General features: G+C 35.5%; 1 protein-coding gene across 6 annotated transcripts in view; it reads right to left on the bottom strand.

Annotated features, from left to right (window-relative positions):
• Positions 1-22,429, bottom strand: part of FUT9 (fucosyltransferase 9) — a 211,006-nt gene that overhangs the window by 180,545 nt on the left and 8,032 nt on the right. The gene's annotated exons all lie outside the window — the stretch shown is intronic.

Genomic DNA, 22,429 nt, shown 5'->3' with positions numbered 1-22,429 from the left:
CGCACTCACAAACCATGAGATCATGACCTGAGCTGAAGTCGGACGCTCAACCGACTGAGCCACCCAGGCACCCCTTAATATTATTTTTAATACTATATTCTTTCTTTTAAAAAAATTTTAATGGTTATTTATTTCTGAGAGAGAAACAGATAGAGCGTGAGCAGGGGAGGGGCAGAGAGATGGAGACACAGAATCTGAAGCAGGCTCCAGGCTCTGAGCTGTCAGCACAGAGCCTGACGCGGTGCTCAAACTCATGAACCATGAGATCATGACCTGAGCCGAAGTCGGACGCTCAACCGACTGAGCTACCCAGGCACCCCAGTCTCTTTTTCATTTAAAAGTGTTCTTGCAACTTCATTATTTTATTGCCTTAAGATAAAATCACTTGGATATAACAGAGCCAAGTGTCAGAATAGGAACCTGAGAAACCTGAGATTATAAAAAGGCACGCTGGGAGTATTCTTTCCACGTGTTATGCCAAAAGACAATATGCTAGTCAAGCAACATTACTCTTCAGAGCAACTCTACTCTGGAATAACTAATAATTATAATTTTATTAATTTTCTTAAATCAAAAAGTTTAATGTTATAAGATTTCATTATTAATCTGGGTGTGCTAAAAATCAGGGGTTCCCAGACTTGGAAATTGTGTGGACCCAGAAAATATTGAAACAAAATAATAGTGATATTTTCTCCCCAATAAGAATAATAAAACAATTAAACAAAAGAACCAACCAACCAAAATAAACCTGCCATCTGTTGTTATTATAATTTATTAAAAGCAATGTCATTTGACATCAAACAAGCATGAATTATAATCTTAGAATAAAGGACAATCCTAAGAATTATTCCAAATTAGGTTTATGAAAGGTCATTACTTTTTAAATGTATTTTTTTTGCTATAGCCATAAAACTTAGTCAAGAAACACATTTGTCCAGAGACTGATGTCTGATAACTGCTATTATAGAGACTTCTAAAATGCTGAGTGCATATTTTATTTGCATGAAGGAAGCTTAAATAAATTAAGCTTTAATTATTACCTGCTCCAGGCTCTCATTTCCTTATGTATGAAATGGGCATAATATGAAATGGGAGAATTCAATGGGCTAATACACCTGAAATCTCTTCTTTGCAAGTTTATTAATTTATTTTGAGATAGAGAGCACAAGCAGTGCACAGGGGTGGGGGGTGGTGGGGGTGGGCAGAGAGAGAGGGCGAGAGAGAGAATTCCAAGCAGGTTTTCTGCACTGTCAGCACAGAGCCCAATGCAGAACTCGAGCTCACAGATCACAAGATCATGACCTGAGCCAAAGTCAGACATTTAACCAACTGAGCTACCAAGGTATCCCATGTCTGAAGTCTTTAGTACAGAATCTGTCACATACATATGCACTCAATAAATGTCAACTGTTATTCTTACTGACAGTAGTGCTTAAGGCCTTGTTATACTGAAATTTGATTCATCTCTAAAATACCCATCTCTCAAATCCGTATTAAATATCTCAAAGGGAAAAAAAACATAAACAGATATTAAACTCGGGTCTATAATATGTATGCTAAATTGTACAAGTGAGGTGTACTGATGTCTGTAATTTACTTTGCATCAAAAAGAAAATGAATTTATAGATGGATAGAAGGGTAAGTAGATGAATATTAAGTACAAAGCAAATGTAATAAACGCTAGTTATAGAACCTAGGTAGTAGACATACGTAAAAATCTTTCATATTTTCTATGTTTTTCATAATGAAATAAGAAAAAATTAAAAAGTGCAAAATTTTAAAGAAACCATCTTAAAATTGTTACCACCTATTAATTAAAATAAGAAGCTATCAGATGCCGACATTGTTCCTAACACCTGCCCGGGAGTTCCACAGCTCTATCTAAGGGTAGGTTTTCTGCTGTCTTGGCTGCAGGTCCAAAATTACTAGTTGTGATAGTGCCTCTCTAGGCATGTTTTCCCTGGCTCCCACTTCAGCCACACATCTGAGGCTGTGGGAGGCCCTGGTGCCTCCAGGCCCAACCTTGCATATGGTTTTGACTTACCTGATCAGGCCAAACCTGGGGACATGTGAGGGCAAGTGTGAGCAGACTCTGGGAATGACTAAGTTGTAAATTGGTCTCTAGTCTGCAGTCAGGTTTTTGAAAAGCAGCAATGATATAATTTGATGATAATGTTCAGGACAAACAGAGCATTAGTTGCAAAAACATGAAAAAAAATGTGCTGACCACGTAACTTGCCACAAAACACTTGGTATTTGGGGTGCCTGTGTGGCTTAGTCAGTTGAGTGTCCAGCTCTTGATATTGGCTGAGGTCATGATCTCACAGTTCATGGGATCAGGCCCCGCATCAGGCTGACAGTGTAGAGCCTGCTTAGGATTCTCTCTCTCCCTTGTCTCTCTGCCCCTCCCCTCTTTGTGTGCATATTTTCTCTCTCTCTCTCTTTTATTCTCTCTCTAAATGAATAAACTTTAAAAGAAAGCACACACACAATAAACAAAACACTTGATATCATACAGTTTTATTCCTGTATTAAAAAAGGTATATGTGTGTGTGTATACATACACACATACATATAAATACAAATACATATATGTATATATTTATATCCTCTGTGGAACTATAAAATGATTTTCAGCTATAAAGTGTGTTTATAAAATGTTGCTAGTTTTCATAATTCTTATGTTCTCTTTATAATTTCAGTGTTAAATTTTTGGTTTTTGTTTATTTTTCAACTGTTTGAAACATTTGTGGTGATTAACACTTAAAGAATAACTCAGTGTGAAGGCAGAGTCAGTCATGGTAGAAATGACTGTAATGTCACCAGGTAAGAATTATTATTTTATTTTAGAAATTAAGGAAATATATTTAATATATTTTTTAAAAATCCAATTACAAAAAGAGAAAAAACTGACGTCAACCATGTAAATATTTGTCATTCTAAGAAATTTGTAGGTATTTTAGGGACATGTCTTTCTTCTGAATGCCAACTATTTTTTGTTTTGGGGGTAGGATATCAAAATATGAAATAAATCTGTAGTCCCTAGGCAAAGATAACTAAGTAAAGCAAAATTTCAAGCAAAATTAATTATGCTTTAATCACATAGATGTTTCTAGTAAACCTTTCTTTTTCTGAGTTATCCAGATAGTAATTGCCACTATTTTTTTATTTCTATAAACATAATATCAGAGAAAATACCATTCTTCAATAATATTTTTCCACAATGGGGTTAGGCCATGACAAGAAGAGACTTGCCAGGATTATTCGTAAGAAGTAGAAGCGGTAACTATAATGTGTCAATAGATTCTTTATGCCCCAAATAGAGTTTCAAAAACAAACAAACATAGGTAAGAGAAATTTGAAGCTAGAGATGCCCTTAGAAATGTGCTTTTGTGAATGAAAAAAAACTAGTGTCCAAGGCAGTTAAAAGATGTACCTCTGAAGTCCATCATGGAGCCAGCTAAGTTGCTGGGTTAGTTGGTCCAGCCCTTTTTTCCCCACCCCACATTGCCAATACCTCTGCAGGTTACTATTCTTTTGCTATGTAGAAACAGGACTTTGGAAGTAAAACCATATGGAAAAGATTTATCTTAACATAAGTAGATGTCTGTTTATATTGAGGGACTAATAACAAGATTATATTTAACTCTGAATTATTTACACAAGATGTATGCAATTTACATACAGATTACAAACCATATATTCCACAAAGCACAGTAGGGAAGAACTAAGAGTGATAGAGAATTCTTCACCCTGGTTTTTGTGGCTTGAGTACACTTAAATAAGAATTCAATATATCAAATATCTATTTTATGTAGGACACTTCGGTGGCCTGCTTTATGGTATACATAAACCCTGCTCTCAAGGAGGTGATGCCCTCGTCAACTAGATGAGGAAGATACCAGTACATAAATAGCATTCACAAAGCTGTGTTTTGCAAGATTGATCAGAGAACTGAAAACTGGAGACAGGTGTAGGCATATATTAGGAGGCCGACTGGCCAAATATAGGACAGAAGCAAAAGGCTAAGGGACTGGAAGTTGATGGTGGGAGAGGGGGCAGTGAGTGGCAGGCAAAGAAGAAGAACTTTAGTTCAAAATCTGAGAATTCTGAGAGATTGATTTCTCTTCCTCTCTCACTCTCCCACTACAACTTTTATACAGTAACAAACACAAACAAAAAATGATAGAGTTCAAGTAAAAAAAATACTGTAACATCAACCCCAACAAACCTGACCCCCTTCCAATACCATTTTGAATGTCACCACCATGCCCAAAACAGGAAATCATCCTGGATTGCTCCTTGACTCTCAATCTCCACATTGTGTATCTTTCAGCTTCCAATAATACTACCTCCAAAATGGGTACTTTTACATGGACTCCCCTGCATCTTCACTGCACCATTTTTGCCCTCCTCATCTCATTCATTTAGACTACAGAATCTCGACTTACCCTCTCCAAACCTCTTCGCTGTTTCCCAGGATCCTACATAGTAGGGGCCATCACTTACAAAGTAAAATTTAAGCTCAATTGTCTGTCAGTAAAGGTATTTTGTGATCTGACCTTTACCTGTATCACCTTACCTCCTACCACTTCCTTTCCTTTTTACTACCAACTTTATTCTCCAAGAATATTGAACACTTGTAGTTCCAGGGACACGCCATGTTTTGCACTGCTGTGCCTTTTCACTTGTGGAAATCCAGCTGCCAGGCCATGCTCTATTTAGACCACACGACTGCACTAGTGAGCTGATGGATAAATAAATGAATTTATTGTTGTCCTTCTTGGTTGAAAATTTTCAGAGCCTCAAATACTTTGTGTTTTGTTCTCCTAAATGGACCTTAAATAGATGGACCGTTTAAGCAATTATGTACTCACACCATGTTACGCACTTGAGTAAAAGGACAAAGCATTCATAATCTCTGCCTAACAACACAGCATACAATATTCACAACAAGTTGGAAGTTAAAAATATTTTATTTAAGACCATAGTACATAATATGATGCATTAGTTATTGGTATCTGGCATGTAATAGGAATTTGATAAATATTTGAAACTAAGGAAACAAAACAGAAAAGCAACCAACCGGGGCGCCTGGGTGGCTCAGTCGGTTAAGTGGCCGACTTCAGCTCAGGTCATGATCTCGCGGTCCGTGAGTTCGAGCCCCGCGTTGGGCTCTGTGCTGAAAGCTCAGAGCCTGGAGCCTGTTTCAGATTCTGTGTCTCCCTCTCTCTGACCCTCCCCCGTTCATGCTCTGTCTCTCTCTGTCTCAAAAATAAATAAACGTTAAAAAAAAATTTAAAAAGAAAAGCAACCAACCAAAGAGAAAGTGAGAGAAAAATTATTTGAATTTTAAAATCCAAGAAGTATTTTGCATTTTTTATACAAAAATCCTCACATTATTTTAATCCAAGAAACCTTTGTACAGACTATTTTATTAGAAAACCCAATATGTAAAGGAAATATATTATTAATTCCCTTAGGTCTGCAAATACTGATCACTGGCTACATGTTTGGATTGTATTAGAGACATAGCAAAGTACAAGATCTCTGTCTTCTTGGAGCTTTACTTCTAGCAGTGAAGACAGATAACAATGGAGAAATTTTCAAATGGTGTAAGTAATATGAAAATGACAAAACAGGATATTGTGATTGAGAATGATGCGCAGGAAGTTTGGCTCCTTTTGATATGGTTATTGAGAGAGCCTCTGTGAGGAGGGGGTAATTTTGAAGTAAGACCTGGATAAATGAAGATGAACCCAGACAGAGAAAATATCACATGCACAGGCCCTTTAGTGGCAACAAACTTGTCAAGGTCAAGAAACTGAATGAATGAAAAGCTACCATATTATCCAGCAATTCCACTTCTCTATCTATCCACATGAAATGAAAACAGGATATTGAAAGGATATTTGCATTCCCAAGTTCATTGAGGCATTATTCACAATAGCCAAAATATGGAAATAACTTAAGTGTCCATCAATGGATTAACAGAAAAAGAAAATGTGATATTCATATATATTATATACATATCGCACACACACAGTGGAAGGAAACCACAGCATTTGAGTCAACATATATTGACCTTAAGGGCATTCTGTTAGTGAAATAATCAACATAGAGACAAATATTGCACGGTATTACTTACATGTGAATTGAAAGGAAAAAAAACCCTAAAACTCATAGAAACAGAGTAGAAAAGTGGTTGCCAGGGTAAAAGGGGTATGGGAAATACGGAGAGGTTAGTTAAAGGGCACAAACATTTAGCTATAGGATAAATGAGGTCTGAGGACCCAATGTAAAACATGGTGACTATAGTTGACAACATTGTATTATATAATTTAAATTGCTAGAAGAATAGAACTTAAATGTCCTCAACAACAACAACAAAGATAAATATGTGAGGCAATGGATGTGTTAACTAGATTGAGAGAATTCTTTCACAATGTATAGGTCTGTCAAATCATCACAATGTACACTTTAAATATCTTACAATGTTAATTGTCAATTGTACTTCAGTAAAGCTGAACAAACAAAAACACCCGGCATGTCTTGAGCACCTACCATGTGCCCATCACCAAGCTTAGTGATGGCATGCAAGGTGAAATCATACTTCTTGTCTTAGAGATTATACAATGTACAAGGAAACACACTAACATAATTTTAGAGTAATACACTAATTGTGAAGGTAGAGATACGGGAAGATTGGTGTAAGGATCAATTATCCCAAACTGGTGATTGGGGAAGTTTTCCCGAAACAGGTAACACCTGGATTTTGAGTTAATTAACCAAGCCAAAAGGGTGCTCCATGCACAAAGAAAGAATAAGCTAAAGAAGAGATGGTTTTCATATAGATGGGTGCAAAAGAGGTCGTTGAAGTTGGTATTACTAAAGCTAAAAATAAGAACTGAGTAGAAAATAAGATTTGGGACATAAACAAGCAACACATCAAGAATGGCTTCAAAGTCATTTCAAGATGTTCAAACACTATCCCGAGGTCAATTAAAAGCCATTGATGAATGTTGAACAGTAGACTGGACCTAGTAAGATTTGCATTTTAAATAGATCTCTGGCAGCTGGTGGGGAACATCTTGGACATATTTTTATCCAGCTACTATTCTGGAAGAAAATTGCTTTTCCAGAAATGCCAAACCTCTTCTGAATTTTTTAAACACCTTTAAACTAACTGTTTAGAACAGTTTTAAAGGGAGTTGCTTAATATTTACCTTATAATAATTTTTTGTTTCAAATTAACTTTGTAGTTTAAGTGCACAATGGCAAAGAGGTAGAATAAAAAGTGGTTTGTGGTTTGACTTATTAGCCAGACATTCTGCTAACAGAAGACTGAGTTGTCCTTGGTTTTCTAATATTACTCATGTCTTAGATCTCAATACAGCAGTGAATTCATCTGACTCAAATGTGACAGGGGATCCTCTCTGAAGAATATTTGCAACCTTTTTGCATCTTTCCTCTGAAAATCTTTACTCCTCTAATTTGATTCCATAATTGGAAATTAAATAGAAATCCATACCTTCTTAAAAACATCATGATTATAAATATTGCACTGCTTTCACCAGTGAGTGTCTATTGTCATGTTGTATATCTTTTTGACCTTTGGACACTGAAGCACAGGTCTCTGTTCAAGGAAGCACACACTTAGGGTGGATGCAGGTTTCATTTGTGTGTTTCAAGTGTCTGTAAAACTCTAATTAGCTATCCTATCTGGAAACTTCTAATACCCTTGAAACCATATCCCAGCTTAAAGTCTTGGTCAATATTGATATGCAGGTTTCCCTGATATTGTAAATACATTATTAAACTACTGTCTCATCCACCTCACCTATTACTAGAGTAATTCTTTTATTTATTTATTTATTTATTTATTTATTTATTTATTTATTTAGCTAGAAAGCACATGGAGGAGGGTCAAAGAAAGAGACAGAGGGAGAGAAGAATCCTAAGCAGGCTCCATGCTTTCAGTGCAAAGCCTGACACAAGGCTTGATCCCATTAACTGAGATCAACACCTGAGCTGAAATCAAGTCAGAGGCTTAAACCAACTGAGCTGCCCAGGTGCCCATGGGGCAATTCTTTTAAGAGTCTGTACTTCTGCACTCTGTATTCACAATTTGGCACAAGTGGCTAATGAAAACAATACATTTGTGAGTACCTTTCTTTGGAAAGAAGATTCAAAGTTTTTGTTTTCTTTTTGGAAATGCAATAATTGACTATTTTCACACTAGAGGCTAATTACTGAGCATTTGCATAGTTTTTTAACCAGATTGAGATAATTTGAGGAGTTAATCTTTAAATTCTGTCCTTGTTGTCTCTACTCTCCTTCTGCCAGCATTTGCTATTCCCCAACTTCTTCCATATCAAAGCCATTAAATATCATTGATACTATCAGTTTCTCCACCAATGAAGGACAAGATGCTTTTCCCTAGAAAAAGAATTAAAAAAAACCCCAACACTTCATTTGCAAGAGTATGTTCATATTCATTTTTTTAGTTCTTTGTTATTTCATTCATTTAATGAAATTATTAAACCTCCTTTCTCTGTAATCAAAGCTTGAAAGACAAATCTAGTACCATTTAAAGACCCAGAGTAGGCACCAGAGACCTGGATGCAAGTCCTAAATTTGTAACTAATTGTGTGAGCCAGATAATGTAGGCTCCTTACACCTCAGTTTATTCATCTAAAAATGGAGCAGATTAAATCAGTGGTAACTTATCTTAATTAGGTCATAAGCCTCTTGCAGAATCCAAGAATTGGATAATTGGATAATTATGAATTATCCACATATACAAAAAATCTTGCATTTGATTTCTTGGGAACCTATGGAATCCTAAAACCTGTATATGAATGCTTGGGAGATTCATAGGCTCCTGGTTATGAAACATTGAAGTAAATGGTCTCTACCTTTAGTGTTCCATAGAGCCTTGCTGTTCAAAGTGTGGTTCAGAGAGTAGCAATTCACCTGGTAGTTTGTTAAAAATCCCAGACCCTGGGGGCACCTGGGTGGCTCAGTTGGTTAAGCGTCTGACTTCGGCTCAGGTCATGATCCTTCAGTTCACAGGTTTGAGTCCCGCATCAGGCTCTGTGCTGACAGCTCAGAGCCTGGAGCCTGCTTCAGATCCCGTGTCTCCCTCTCTCTCTTCCCCTCCCTCCCCTGCTAGCTCCCTCCCCCTCTCCCTCTCTCTTGCTCTCTCTCCCTCAAAAAAAAAAAAAAATTAAAAAACAAAATCCCAGATCTTGGCCCAGACCTACTGCATAAGAATTTGCATTTTAGGTGATTCATATGGACACTAAAGTTTGAGAAGCACAACTATTAAGTTTATTTATTACATAAATAAATTTCACGTAAAAGCAGAAAGGAAGGTAAAAATGATTATTAGAATGGTGCTTTCTTTTCTCTTGTCTCTGTCATGATGTCTCCAAATACAGACAAACCACACCAAGAGTTTTAATCATGGACTCAGATCCATGAATGAATTGAAGAGTCTTTCAATAAAAGAAACTTAAGTCTCTGGATTTTGTTTTATTCATGGAAGAAATATTTCTTTACATTATGATGTTTGTGTTAATGATAATCATGATTAAATATACGTGGTATTTGGGGAAGTCATCACTACTAATGGCCCCATTGACAAAATGGGAAGAGAAAAACCAAAAACTTAGTTTGGCTATGTGAAAGTATTTCTAATGGCAGTCACTTATGTGAACCACTTAGCATTTATGCTTAATAATATGCAGTATAATAATTATTACACAATCCATGGATAGACTCAGGTATCAGATTAACATTGCTGTAGGTTTTATTTAATTACAGTAGTAAAGTGCAGAGATACATTTAGTCTTCATAATTTGTTAGTCTTACAACATGGGAATCTGCTCAAAATTTTTCGCAACCAAAGCACATATTAGTTAAAAAGGACATGTTAAAGATGAAAATTAGTGTTTTATATTAAGCTATTTAGTGCTAATATAGGATCTCTATTCTGAAGTGTAAATGTTCTGGTTCAAAACATATGAAAGAAATTTAAAACCATAAGTATTCATTTGCAGATGTCAGACTTGAACTTTTGTATTAAATATACCTAAAATTAAGATAATTTTTGAAGTCTTCCTGGGTAGATGCCATATTAGTCTTCAAAACTCTGAACTCCCGTATTTCCAAAATGACTTCTTAAAATGGAATAACTAAATGTATTAGAAGCATGGAAGATGTAGGGATTAAGGGATAAGAAGTAATCAAATAAAGTAAAGAGAAAATAAGGTTATGGGTGACAAAAGAGATAGCTATGAATGAACAGAGTAAGAATCTCATGCATAAATGCAGAATGACATTTACTGAGCAAAAAAAGAACAGTGGACAATGTAGGATGTTTTTAAAATTGTTCGTGCATCTTTTGTCATGCCATAATAGTCACTCAATCGTGCTCCATAATTAAATCAATATCACTCTCTCCCTCTCTCTTGAATATGTTATAGTAGTAGTGTCTCTTGGTATTCCAGAAAGTGTATAATATATTAAAAAAGATGGTTCACCATTGTATTTCCAATAAAGATTCCTTTAGTAGTTCCATGACCTCATGTGAGCTAATTGCATCAATGATTATTCATTCCTCTCCTATCAGAACTTTTAGAAAACTGTGGTTCAATTGTCTATGCCCTCTAACTTAAGTCATTTGTTTATCTCCTTTTATCTAAGCTACTTGAGTAATGGGCAGTCACTGCCAAAACAGATTTTTCTTAAAAGTTGAAAAAGCAAGAAAAATAAGGCTAATTTCTCTTTTTTTCATCTCTAGTTAAGAGTTTAGGTAACTTTCTTTGCACCCATTAGACAAGCATTCTGGGTTCAGTGCAAGACAGAATTTGGGTCGAGGGTGGCAATAGTGAAAGTGTGTAGATAATGGTTTCCCAACCACAGAACTCAATTGCCTCAGTGAATAGTAAGAGTCCGATAAAGAGCCGATCTGTTCTGTTGCATCTCAAATTGATTTATGTCAGTTTATTCATTTGCTAGTATAGGGCATTTATTTTGCACTGAAATATTCACATGCTAATTTAATAGATGTTTGTTGAATAAAGACAATAATTCAAGTGAATGATAGAAAATATGCACTGTTCTTATACTTTATAGTCCATTTAGGAATTGATTTATTATTTATCTTTTCTACTTTTTTTGCCCTGCAGATTTAATTTTATATTGGATATCATTTCCTAGGCAAAGCATAGACTATGTAAGTGGGTAATAGGGTTTTATAGTGCCTAACCATAGTATTGCATACAATTATCTTTTAATAAGAGTTATAATAATGATGTACTCTACATACATGTACTCTACATCCATTGTGAGGGCTGATGTGCTTGAGGAAGGAGCTAAAGGACAAGAAGAATACACAAGAATCAAGAACTAGGATGGAAATAAGAAAATACTGGAAAAATACTAGAAACAAATCAGATTTACCCTGCTCATTGAGCTCCATATTCTTGTTTGCCCTCAACTTTCCTCTCTCTAGTTGAAAGTCTTTGTGTTTGTCTTTAAAGCAAATTTAGGACTTGACATTTCTGAACTTAGCATTTTTAAGTAAGTCAGACATGCATACGTGTCAATGCATCTGTGCATATATTTACACAAGTGTGAGTTTGTATGTAAATATACTTAGAAGTGTATGCATGTGTATTGCATTTGCATGTGAGTATATTTGCACATATACTTACATGTTTGGTAATTTGAGTTTGTATTCATATAAGTACATATATATGTGTATGTATTCGAGTATCTACATATGTGTTTATATTTGGTATATCAGAAGAAAAATAAATTTGAGAAAGTAGATAGCTCATCTATAAAATTGTTTGGTTTAAAAAAATAAACTTTCTAATATATTCTGGCTGCTTTATATCAATAAACTTTTTGTGTGCTTCAGGAGAATAAATTTTAGGATGAAGAGAAGGCGACCTTGGATAGTATTCCAGGGATTTGGACAATTTCCAGGCTAGGTTATTAATTGTGACTTGTATGTTTTCTGGATCCTGCTGTAGCAATTGAATAAGGAGTCATTTTCTTTTATAAGCAATTTTTATTCTATCTGTGGATTGCTATACTCCATTTTAGAGATGGCTCTGTCTCACCAGCCAGAAAAAATGCTTCTTTTCAATAGAAGTTCACTGTTTAGCAGCTTTAATTAATGATCAAGAAGTTTTCAATGAGTCTGAAAGGTGAGGTCAGGTAAGCTAAAAAGTATTATGATTACACTTTCTTCCATGAAATTCAGCATAATATATTAAAAAATATAGAACAAAGTTTAGCAATGGTTATGAAACCTCTAATAATAAATGGGCTTTCAATATTTTTCATACGCTCACTGGCAGAGTGGCTTGCTTTATAAACTTCTTTTTATCTGCATAAGGTATAATTAATTATACAGAATTTCAAATCCCAATGTGAAGAGCTGAAAACCACATGGTAATTGTTCTTAATAGTTGGATTCTTTTCCTGGTTAGCAGCATAGAAACTTCTTTCTGGAATCACAACATTGTCGTGCTGAGTTGAACAGGATGCAAATCTGGCCTGAAGTTTTCTTACAATGACTATAAAAATATGTACTGTTCATCTACTCCTCAGGTTGTCATTAGGAATAAAAGCATATTATCTCAGTAGGATTCTGTTATCTCTCCAGTTACACAGCCTGCCTGCAGACAAGGCCCAGCTTAACCCAGGAACCTGAAATATTGTGAAGCCACATGCACATGGAGATAATAATGAAATGACTCCCAGTTTTCATACCTGTTTCAGAATAGGCACTTGGGAGTGAAGGAAACATGGATACATTTTATTGCCTGCTTTTACATATAGAAAGTTAGAGTACATTTCTTCTTACTATGTTTATTTTTAACATTGAAATTTCCAACATAGTTTTCACAGAATGAAGAGCTAATGAATTTTAGATTTATTGAGATATTAATATACAATATATAAGCATATCTGGGTATATTAATTTATTCTTCTTCCGTCTTTCTGTACTATTTACCATCTTTCTAGTTGTACCTTACTTTGCTACAAATTTAAGTGCATTATGAGAACAAAAATTACTGACAGAATAGTGTAAGAGACATGAAGTAAAGCAAGATCATTTATAAATTAAGTAATATAATTTAAAAATATATACCAGAAGCTTCTTTACATTTATTAGGGATATACATCTAACTCTGAGCTTCCTAGAAACCACTGAAAGACAGAATTATTCATTCAATATGGTCAGTAATAAAATCAGCATTACTTCTCTGAAAAAGTGTGAGAAATATTTCTCTTGCAGATCATCATAGATGACCCTGTATGATATAGCGAACTGGATTGTATTGTATTGTATTGTATTGTATTGTATTGTATATTTTAAATATTTTTTATTTATTTTTGAGGGGGGGGGGAAGGAACAGAGAGAGAGAGACAGAGGATCCAAAGCTCAGACAGCAGTGAGCTGGACTTGGGGCTCAAACTCAGGAACCGTGAGATCATTACCTGAGCCAAAGTCGGAGTCTCAACTGACTGAGCCACCCAGGTGCCCCCCTCTTTTCTTAATGATGGGATTTAAAAAAATAATATCCTTTTTTAAAATTTGATATGTTCCATAAGGGTCAATGTAGACTGAAAACATAATGGTAAAGTATAGTTCTGTCAGATCAAGTCTGCAAGAGGTGAGAACAATGCGTTCCTGATGTATAGGTTTCAAATTTACAACATCTAAAGTCACGGTTGGAAATTGGGAAGATATAGGCAAAGTTTAGCCACAGATCTATTGCATTTATCTAATCTTTTTTATTCCATTAGGGAACAGTACTTCTCAAACTAATTTCAGTGAAGCACCAGTTTTTGTTTTTTTTTTATAAATCCTCCCCTTCATTAATCAGTTTTTAAAAATATAATTATAAATAAATTATTAGAAAAAAAGAAACTTAAAAAAGACTTAAAAATACAAGCCTGTATTTTCTTTTATTCAATTTAACAGACATAAATTACTTCCAGCTTGTTATAAAACTCTCTAAATGTTTCCTCTCACTTTCTACATTTCTCAGGGTCCAATATGAAACACTTTGAAAAACAATCTGGCCTACAAAACGTGCTTTGAGTAGCACCTTTGTATCCATGGATGCCCATCACTTCCATTACTCTACCTTCCCCCATGACCTTGTGTCTTACCCAAACCCACATTACTCATTTACATTGTGGGCTTGGCAACTGGGATTAGCTAAATTTTGGACCTTGGGGCAACAGTCAATTCTCCAAAAAATGCTAGTTCACATAAATAAGCTTTTAATGAAGACTAGATGAAGTGGGGCCAAAGTTATACTTCCTTTCAAGTTATAAGGGTTTAAATACTCTGTAGTACCACCTAAGGATACACCATTTGTTAAATTTATGCATAGAAAGCAGTCACCCTAACTCTGCATGGAGGTAAGTTTATTATGAAGATCAAAGGAAATAATGTGCATCAACACTTTGGAATGATGTAAAATGCTATTTGCACAAACTATGCTATTTGTTCACATACATGTACAAATGTTCAAATGGCAAGGAATTCAAAATAAGTGAAATAAACATTATTAGACTGTGTATAATTCTGGAGGTATCATTGACATATATTCTACTTTTAGATGGGTTACAAAGCCCCAAATATATTGTTTCTATTGTTTTAGATAGTCAATTATCTTTTAGAGCAATTAAAACTTTTTAAAATCCTTGATATTTAATTTTATTTTTACCGTTACTGATGTTTTTCATGTTTTTAAGTAGATCCATGTTTTTGTCTTGTATTTTTTTGTTTGTTTTAGAGAGAGATAGCATGAGTCAGAGAGAGAGGCAGAGGCAGAGTGAGAGACAGACAGAGAGGGGAGAGAGAGAAAGAGAGAGAGAATCTTAAGCAAGCTCCACACCCAGCAGAGAGCTTGATCTCACGAACTTTAGGTCATGATCTGATTTCTCAGGGCTCGATATTGTGACCTTGAAATCATGACCTGAGCTGAAATCAAGAGTTGGATGCTTAACTGACTGAGCCACCCAGGTACCTCTCTGTCTGGTATTTTATTTGTACCACATGAAAAACCATTTTTTTTTTCTTTCTTTCCTTTTTTTTTTTTTTTTTTTTTTTTTTTTTAACATATGTGGACTTTGTATAGTTATCTTGTTTGGAGTTCTCTTGACTTCTTGGATATGTGATTTCATGACTTTGATTATTCTTATATTTATTTATTTTTTAGAGACAGAGAGAGATAGTGTGAGCAGGGGAGGGAGAGAAAGAGGGAGACAGAATCCAAAGCAGGCTCCAGGCTCCAAGCTGTCAGCACAGAGCCTGATGTGGGGTTCAAACCCACGAACCGTGAGGTCATGACCTGAGCCGAAGTCGGACGCCCAACTGACTGAGCCACCTAGGGGCTCCATGACTTTCATTATTCTTAAAAAAATGTCAGGAAAAATCTAGTTCATTGCCTGTGTTTATAAAGAGAGTTTCTTCTATGTCTTCAAATATTTCTTTTGCTTGTTCTCTCTCTCTCTCTCTCTCTCTCTGTTTCTTTCTCTAGAATTATATGTATAGTAGAACTTTGGATATTATCCCAGAAATCTTGGATTCTCTATTCTGATATTGTTATTTTTGTTTTCCTTTTACTCTTTTTGACTCTGTTTTTGTTTTTTTGTTTTTGTTTTTTTTTTTTTACTTTATTTTCAGTTTGTCTAATATTTAATGACCTGTCTTCAAGTTTACAGATTTTTTTTTTCTGTGAGATAAACTGAGTCAACTAATAAACACATTGAAGGAATCTGTGATCTGTGATAACATTTCCTTTTATTTCCAGCATCTTCATTTGAATCTTTCCTATAGTTTCCACTTTTCTGCTGAAATTCTCTATTAATGTGTATTGTTCATCTGTTCCATTAGGCCCTTTCACACATTAACTATAGTCATATTAAAGTCCCTATTTGATAATTCCAACTCTGGGTCATCTTTAAATCTGGCTTTCTCCATTGTTTTGACTTTTGACCATGGGTTCTTATTTCCTTGCATTTTTGTATAGCCTGTCATTTTTTATTCAATGCCAAACATCAAGTGTAAAACAACTGAAACTAATGAAAATTATTTATATCTGGACATGGGTAATGCCCCTTCTATGCTAAGCCCATTAGTTTGGGGGTCATTGAACTTATCTTGTTTGGTGAACTAAAGACTTCAACGTCCTCTAGAACTGCTTAGGATGGAAGCTGGGGGTTTGGAGAGGGTAGGATGTTGTGCCTTACCTACAGTGGTGGTGAATCCTCTACTCTGCACCTACTTTACTGAGGGAAGCTCCATCTTATGTTCTACCTGCTTCTAGTATTTCTTAGCAGCACCTGATGGAGGTCCATGTGAAGGCACTGGTGAGTTCAAAGTTCCCTTGGGTCAGGGATTACAGAGGTTCTACATTGTCACTCGACCCCCATTTAGTCTTTAGCAGTTTGTTAAAATTGTAGCTGCTTTCTTTTTAGCTACTTGTATGGTGATCAGGTATTCTTTTGTTCTCTTCCACATATGACACCATCCCCATGACCCATTTCTACATAGAGGAATCTACCCATGGGTTAGCAATTCTGGATATTTGTTTGCATTATAAACTCAGCTTTCTGATGGGTTCAAGAAAAGTTATGAGTTTGTAGTTCACCTGGGTCTTTCTTATTGTTCAGGTGGGATATATGCTCTTTTCAGCTTTCTTTGTTCAGCCAAAGTAGAAAAAGAATCTTTCACTTCCTGAGTTTTAATTCTTGGGGGAAAGTTTTACACCACACTAACCTAATACTAGTACAAAATTTATTTTCAAGTATCTACTTAATATTGTCATGAAAAGTATGATTTTAATTAGTTCTTCAGTGCTCATTATCTGCTGCTTGCTTCTTGCATTACTATATACTATTTTGAAAAATCCAAAATTCTCCTAGTGGCCTGGAAGAATGAATGTCACTTGTTAATTATACAATTGGAAAGCACACTTACTTCATCTGTTACAAACTAAAATGATTATGTCTTTTCAAATTATTAAGTATGGAGAAAACATAGCACTTCCTGAATGAAAATTTATGGTGCCAGTGTTTTAGGGATTTCTACATATTATCTAATTCTACATTCACAATAATTATGCAAAATTTTTACATAATGGGAAAAAGATTCATAGAGATACTAAGAAATTTGACTTCAGTCTCAGCTAGTAAACAGTCAGATGGAGATATAAACCCAGTTATGTCTGATTACAGACAGATATATGCTTTTCCTCTATATAGTGCAGTGTTTCCATAGAAGCCTAATTATAACAGACAATTATTTGTTTTTATCAGTCTATACGTTGCTGCTTTGTCCCTACATTGTTTTCATATTCTTCTATTGTTCAATATATTTGTATTTTCCTTTGTTTGTTCAAGCTTGCCACTGTCATGCTCCAAACAACCCAAAGTCATTTCCTTCCATCTTCCCATAAAACCTTATCTGTCTTGTATCTATTTCAGTCCAAACGTTTTATCTTCCTAAATAACATATATTTCATTGGTTCTGAAGTACTCATTAATGTAGCATGGCACATTTGTAGAGACAAAATGGTCACCAAAGACCTGTGTAGTATGAAGAAAATAGTAAAAATCTGGTTAATCAAAATTCAGAATTTAGAATTCTTAAATTTTCAAATTGGCTCTGGAACAAAACCAGAAAACCACAGCCCCTGAATTGAAATGAAATTGCAGCTAGCCCATGAACAACCAGCAAATACAACAAGAACCAGAGAGCCCATCATTTCATCTGATTCTTCAAGTACATGGCACAGAAGGTGGCTGACCCTTGGAGAAAGACTTTTGTTCATGTGTTTTGTTTTTAGAACATGAGTAAGCAATAGGATGCAGAATAAATTGAAAAATTGGAGAAAAAGGCAGGGGAGAAATGCACCAGATTTCAGAGTTGGCAGCACTGGTTATAACAATAGTGGCCGATGTGGGGCAGGGATACAAAACGCAAAGGTTGGCATGCATGGGCAGCAGATGTCTGAACACCAGGGGAAAAAAAAAACCACTATGACAAAGAAATGAAGAAAACAGCACCTGTGCATCAGGGCAAAAGGTGAAAGGGAGGTATGCTCATCCTTAGTCTAACACTTTGATAAAGGGGAAAAGTCAAAGGCTTTGAAATTTCTAACTAAGGGTTAAAAGAGAAAGCTGTCCTAGATAATATAATCAATAATATTGATAATTTTGATAATTGAAACTTTTGATAATTGATCAACTTTTGATAAAACTTTTGATAATTGAACAAGGGCTTGGATTGTATTTTTATGATTCTCTCATCAATTTTTAAAAGTATACAAGCTATAAAATTTTAAGATTTCACATTAAATATGAAATAATTGTAAATGCTTCAGGATGTCACAAAACAGAAGAAGCATCGGAATTTGGATATTTAACATGGCTATCAGCAAACCAGTGGCCATTCAGAACTCTTAAAGATTATTCCAGCTCAAATATTCTGCATATCTTTGGTTCGGTTATTCCTTATGGGAGGCAATTTTCTAAAAAATCCAAAGGTAAGTTCAGTGTTAATCGGCATTGCTACCTTTTGTTCACCTGCATAAATATTGGCCCACCATGCATCAATCGGGGAACTAGGCACTAGGCTTTTGAAGATTAGTAAGAAAGCAGCTTCAGAGTAAAATAGTGGGGGGAAACACATATAAACATATCATGCCAGTGTGACGTTGTAAAGTCATAATATGGTACAGATGAGCCTGGGCATTACACCAACACAGAGAAAGGCATGTGTCTCAGCGTGGGTTGTGGGAGATGCATATTAGAGAAGATAATAGCTATGCTCACTCTTGAAGAAACAGTCTACAATTAAGGAAAATAAAATAGCTATAAGCCTTTTTCTGCTGATTATTTGAAAAAGTTTAAGCTCCCTTCAAACTGTAAAATAATGGAGGAACATTAAGGCTGTGGGAAACATGCATATACCCCATTTTTGTTTAATGGTTTTTATTTATAATCTACTATAATTACATAAAATAGACATTTCTTATATCCTGTAGTTTGGACTCAAGTTTTAACTTCCTACAAAGAAATGCTCAATCTTTAAATCTGTCCTCCATTATATAACTACAGTCTATAGACCATAACTCAAATATTCAGTAGCAACTAATTAACAGTCTAATGTTGCACTTGAAATACAATATATTGCTTTAGATTTTCCTTCTTAATTTCTGTCGTAGTGAGAGATTCATCAGTCTCAGATTGTACATGTTTAAAGCATTAGATCATTAGGAAGTAGCAAGGATGAATATATATCATACCATAGATAAAGAGCATATCAAAACAGCACTTATTGAAATCTTCTGTCATTGTTAGGAGACAATTTCCCATGGGTCTATCACATTTCTGCACATCTTATGAAAGAAGCACTGGTTTCTTTTTGTTCTGAACTTTTTTTAAATGTTTATTTATTTATCTTTGAGAGAGAGAAAGAGCATGAGCGAGGGTGGGGCAGAGAGAGAGGGAGAGAGTGAATCCCAAGCAGGCTCCATGCTCAGCACAGAGTCTGACACGGGGCTTGATCTCACAAACCATGAGATCATGACCTGAGCCAAAATCCAGAGTCTGCTGTTCATGAGCCACCCAGGCACCCCCTGAACTTCTTTTAAAAAATGTTTGTGGAGCAAATAACCTCAGAAGATAGTACTGGTATCTCTTTCTAGAGTAAAAGGAGACATACTTATTATCCATTATGAAGGTTTTGCCTTCCTTAAGTTCAGGATCCCTTTCTTGAAATGTTTAACTCTGGTCTCCTTGGTGTTGCCTTGTGGAAACTAGAGCTTAGGGAACTATTGCAAAAATGCTGAAACCCTTGCTACTGCTACTGCTGTGAATAATAAATTGTCCTTTATCTCTGACCCTAATGTCTTCTGCCAGCATCCATGAATCTGTGGCAGGTTCTCAGGTCAGTTTAAATGCGGAGTAGTATCTCAAACTCTTCAGGGTTTTTGATAATTTTGGTAGTAAGGATGGGATATTGACAGAGACAAGGCCTTTTTTTTTCCTTGAAAAGGAAGGATGAGGGCCTTGCAGGTCCATTAATGGGATTTGAAGGAAGACTGTGGGAATCAGTAGTAAATTATATAATCAACTGGGCAATAATGGTCCTCCACTTTTTTTGCTTGTTAATCAAGAATAAGGGAGGTCGGGTAAGCTAAGTAACAGGAAATAGGTTAAAATACAGATTCCAAATGCTGTTCTGTTGTTAATTCTCCTCCAGGTGGAAGGACTTTCTTGCCAATCTGGTGGCCAGCCTCTGATCTGTGGCACAAGTTACAACTAACATTAAGATTAAGATTTGTACTGGATAGGCAGAGAGTTGCCTCCTATTTCAGGGATGAACACATACATTGAGTATGAAAGGGAGAATGCCATAACAGAACCCAAGTGAATCATTAGAACATTGGTTCACATGAGAAAGAAGAAGGCATGGAACACATTGTTTATTAAGGAATAATGGTTGTCTTATGGCTATACCTCTCCTTCATTCTATCAGGCTAAATAGATTCATTTGGAGTAACAGTAAAATCACTCAGTTATTTGTTGTTGTTGTTTATTTGTTTGTTTGTTTGTTTGTTTGTTTGTTTGTTTGTTTGTTTTACAGGGAGCGCTGATTGCTATAAGGGAGTTTTAACTTTCTTGGGGAGATTTTGTAAAGATAGAAAAACTCCTTTGGGAAACCATAAATGAGGCTTTGACCAGCATCTGAACTCTTACTGTCCTGGATTGAGTTTAGAATTCTGATGAAGAAATAGAAAGAGAATTAGAAAGAGATCCAAAGAAATCAAGATAAATTCTTGAAGTCTCCACCACTGTTAAGGAAAGCCATTCCCTTATGTTAAAACCCAGCCCCAATGTTAAAACCATTAAAAGTTTAGAGATGCTTTCTAGACAATGGGGAAGCTAATTCCCCAAATTAATATGGAGTCCTTAAAGAGGGTCACCAGTCTGTGAGCCAAGACTGAGTCAGAGATTGACTAGCAAAAAAATTCTGTGTGGTTATGGTTTCTGAATCCAGGGATTTCCAAGGCTGAAATAGATGATGTTGGTCAGCCACACAGCCTTGAGGGCCTCATATCAGCTGTAAGGGCCTTACTCCCCACATACAGAGTATTGAATGGACCAAAAATATTCAAAGTCCATTTGGTTATGCCATAAGCTATTGCCACATCATTTGAAACTGAAAATACACATGAAGTCTCTCTCCTTTCCTGTTCCCTGATTCCTCTCTGCCCCTCTACTTTGACCTATGATTTAGAGTGAGACATAAATTAAAAATAGAACTACCCTATGACCCAGCAATTGCACTACTAGGTATTTATCCAAGGGATACAGGAGTGCTGTTTCAAAGGGACACATGCATCCCAGTGTTTATAGCAGCACTATCAACAATAGCCAAAGTATGGAAAGAGCACAAATGTCCATCAATGGATGAATGGATAAAGAAAATGGGGTATATATATATACAATGCAGTATTACTCGACAATCAAAAAGAATGAAATCTTGCCATTTGCAACTATGTGGATGGAACTGGAGGGTATTATGCTAAGTGAAATTAGTGAGTCAAAGAAATACAAATATCATATGACTTCACTTATATGGGGATTAGGATACAAAACAGATGAACATAAGGGAAGAGAAGCAAAAATAATATAAAAACAGGGAGGAAGACAAAAACATTAAAGAGTCTCAAATATGGAGAACAGGGGGTTGCTGGAGGGGTTGCAGGAGGGGGGATGGGCTAAATGGGTAAGGGGCGTTAAGGAATCTACTCCTGAAATCATTGTTGCACTATATGCTAACTAACTTGGATGTAAATTTTAAAAAAAATAAATCAAACAAAAATTAAATAAACAAACAAACAAACAAATAAATAAAGTGAGACATAATTAGAAGTCAAGGTATCCTTATCCCTACCTGATACATATATATCCAACAGAGTATGCTAAAAATTTCAAGTGGAAGGGGAAATCAAACTTTTACAGATGTGTTGGATTTGAATACTCAAGTCACTTTCTCACCTGGATCTATAGAATAGTCAGATCTAGTTAATGGCATTAAAGCAGAGTTCAATGGAAAAGGAAAGCTAACATGACCTTGTGAATAGAAACTTTGGGGCCAACTTAATGTGCTATTTTGTTGTTTTTACCTTTGACTGTATGGTAAAAATTAATGTGTTAAATGCTTATATTTCATCGCCCATTAAAGTGCCTGAGAAGATTACTACAGTTGGGTAAGGCCACATATAGAGAAGTGTTAATAGAACATGCAAATCACTTTCTAGTCTTCTTTCTGTTTCTTCCCAGATGGTCCACCAACAAAACCAGTATAAAATCC

This window comes from Puma concolor, chromosome B2, assembly GCF_028749965.1.
Source record: "Puma concolor isolate L17-30 chromosome B2, mPumCon1.1.hap2, whole genome shotgun sequence".
In the NCBI taxonomy this organism is placed as follows: domain Eukaryota; kingdom Metazoa; phylum Chordata; class Mammalia; order Carnivora; family Felidae; genus Puma; species Puma concolor.
Note: the sequence above shows the minus strand (reverse complement) of the source record. Positions and strands in the feature narration are given on the sequence as shown.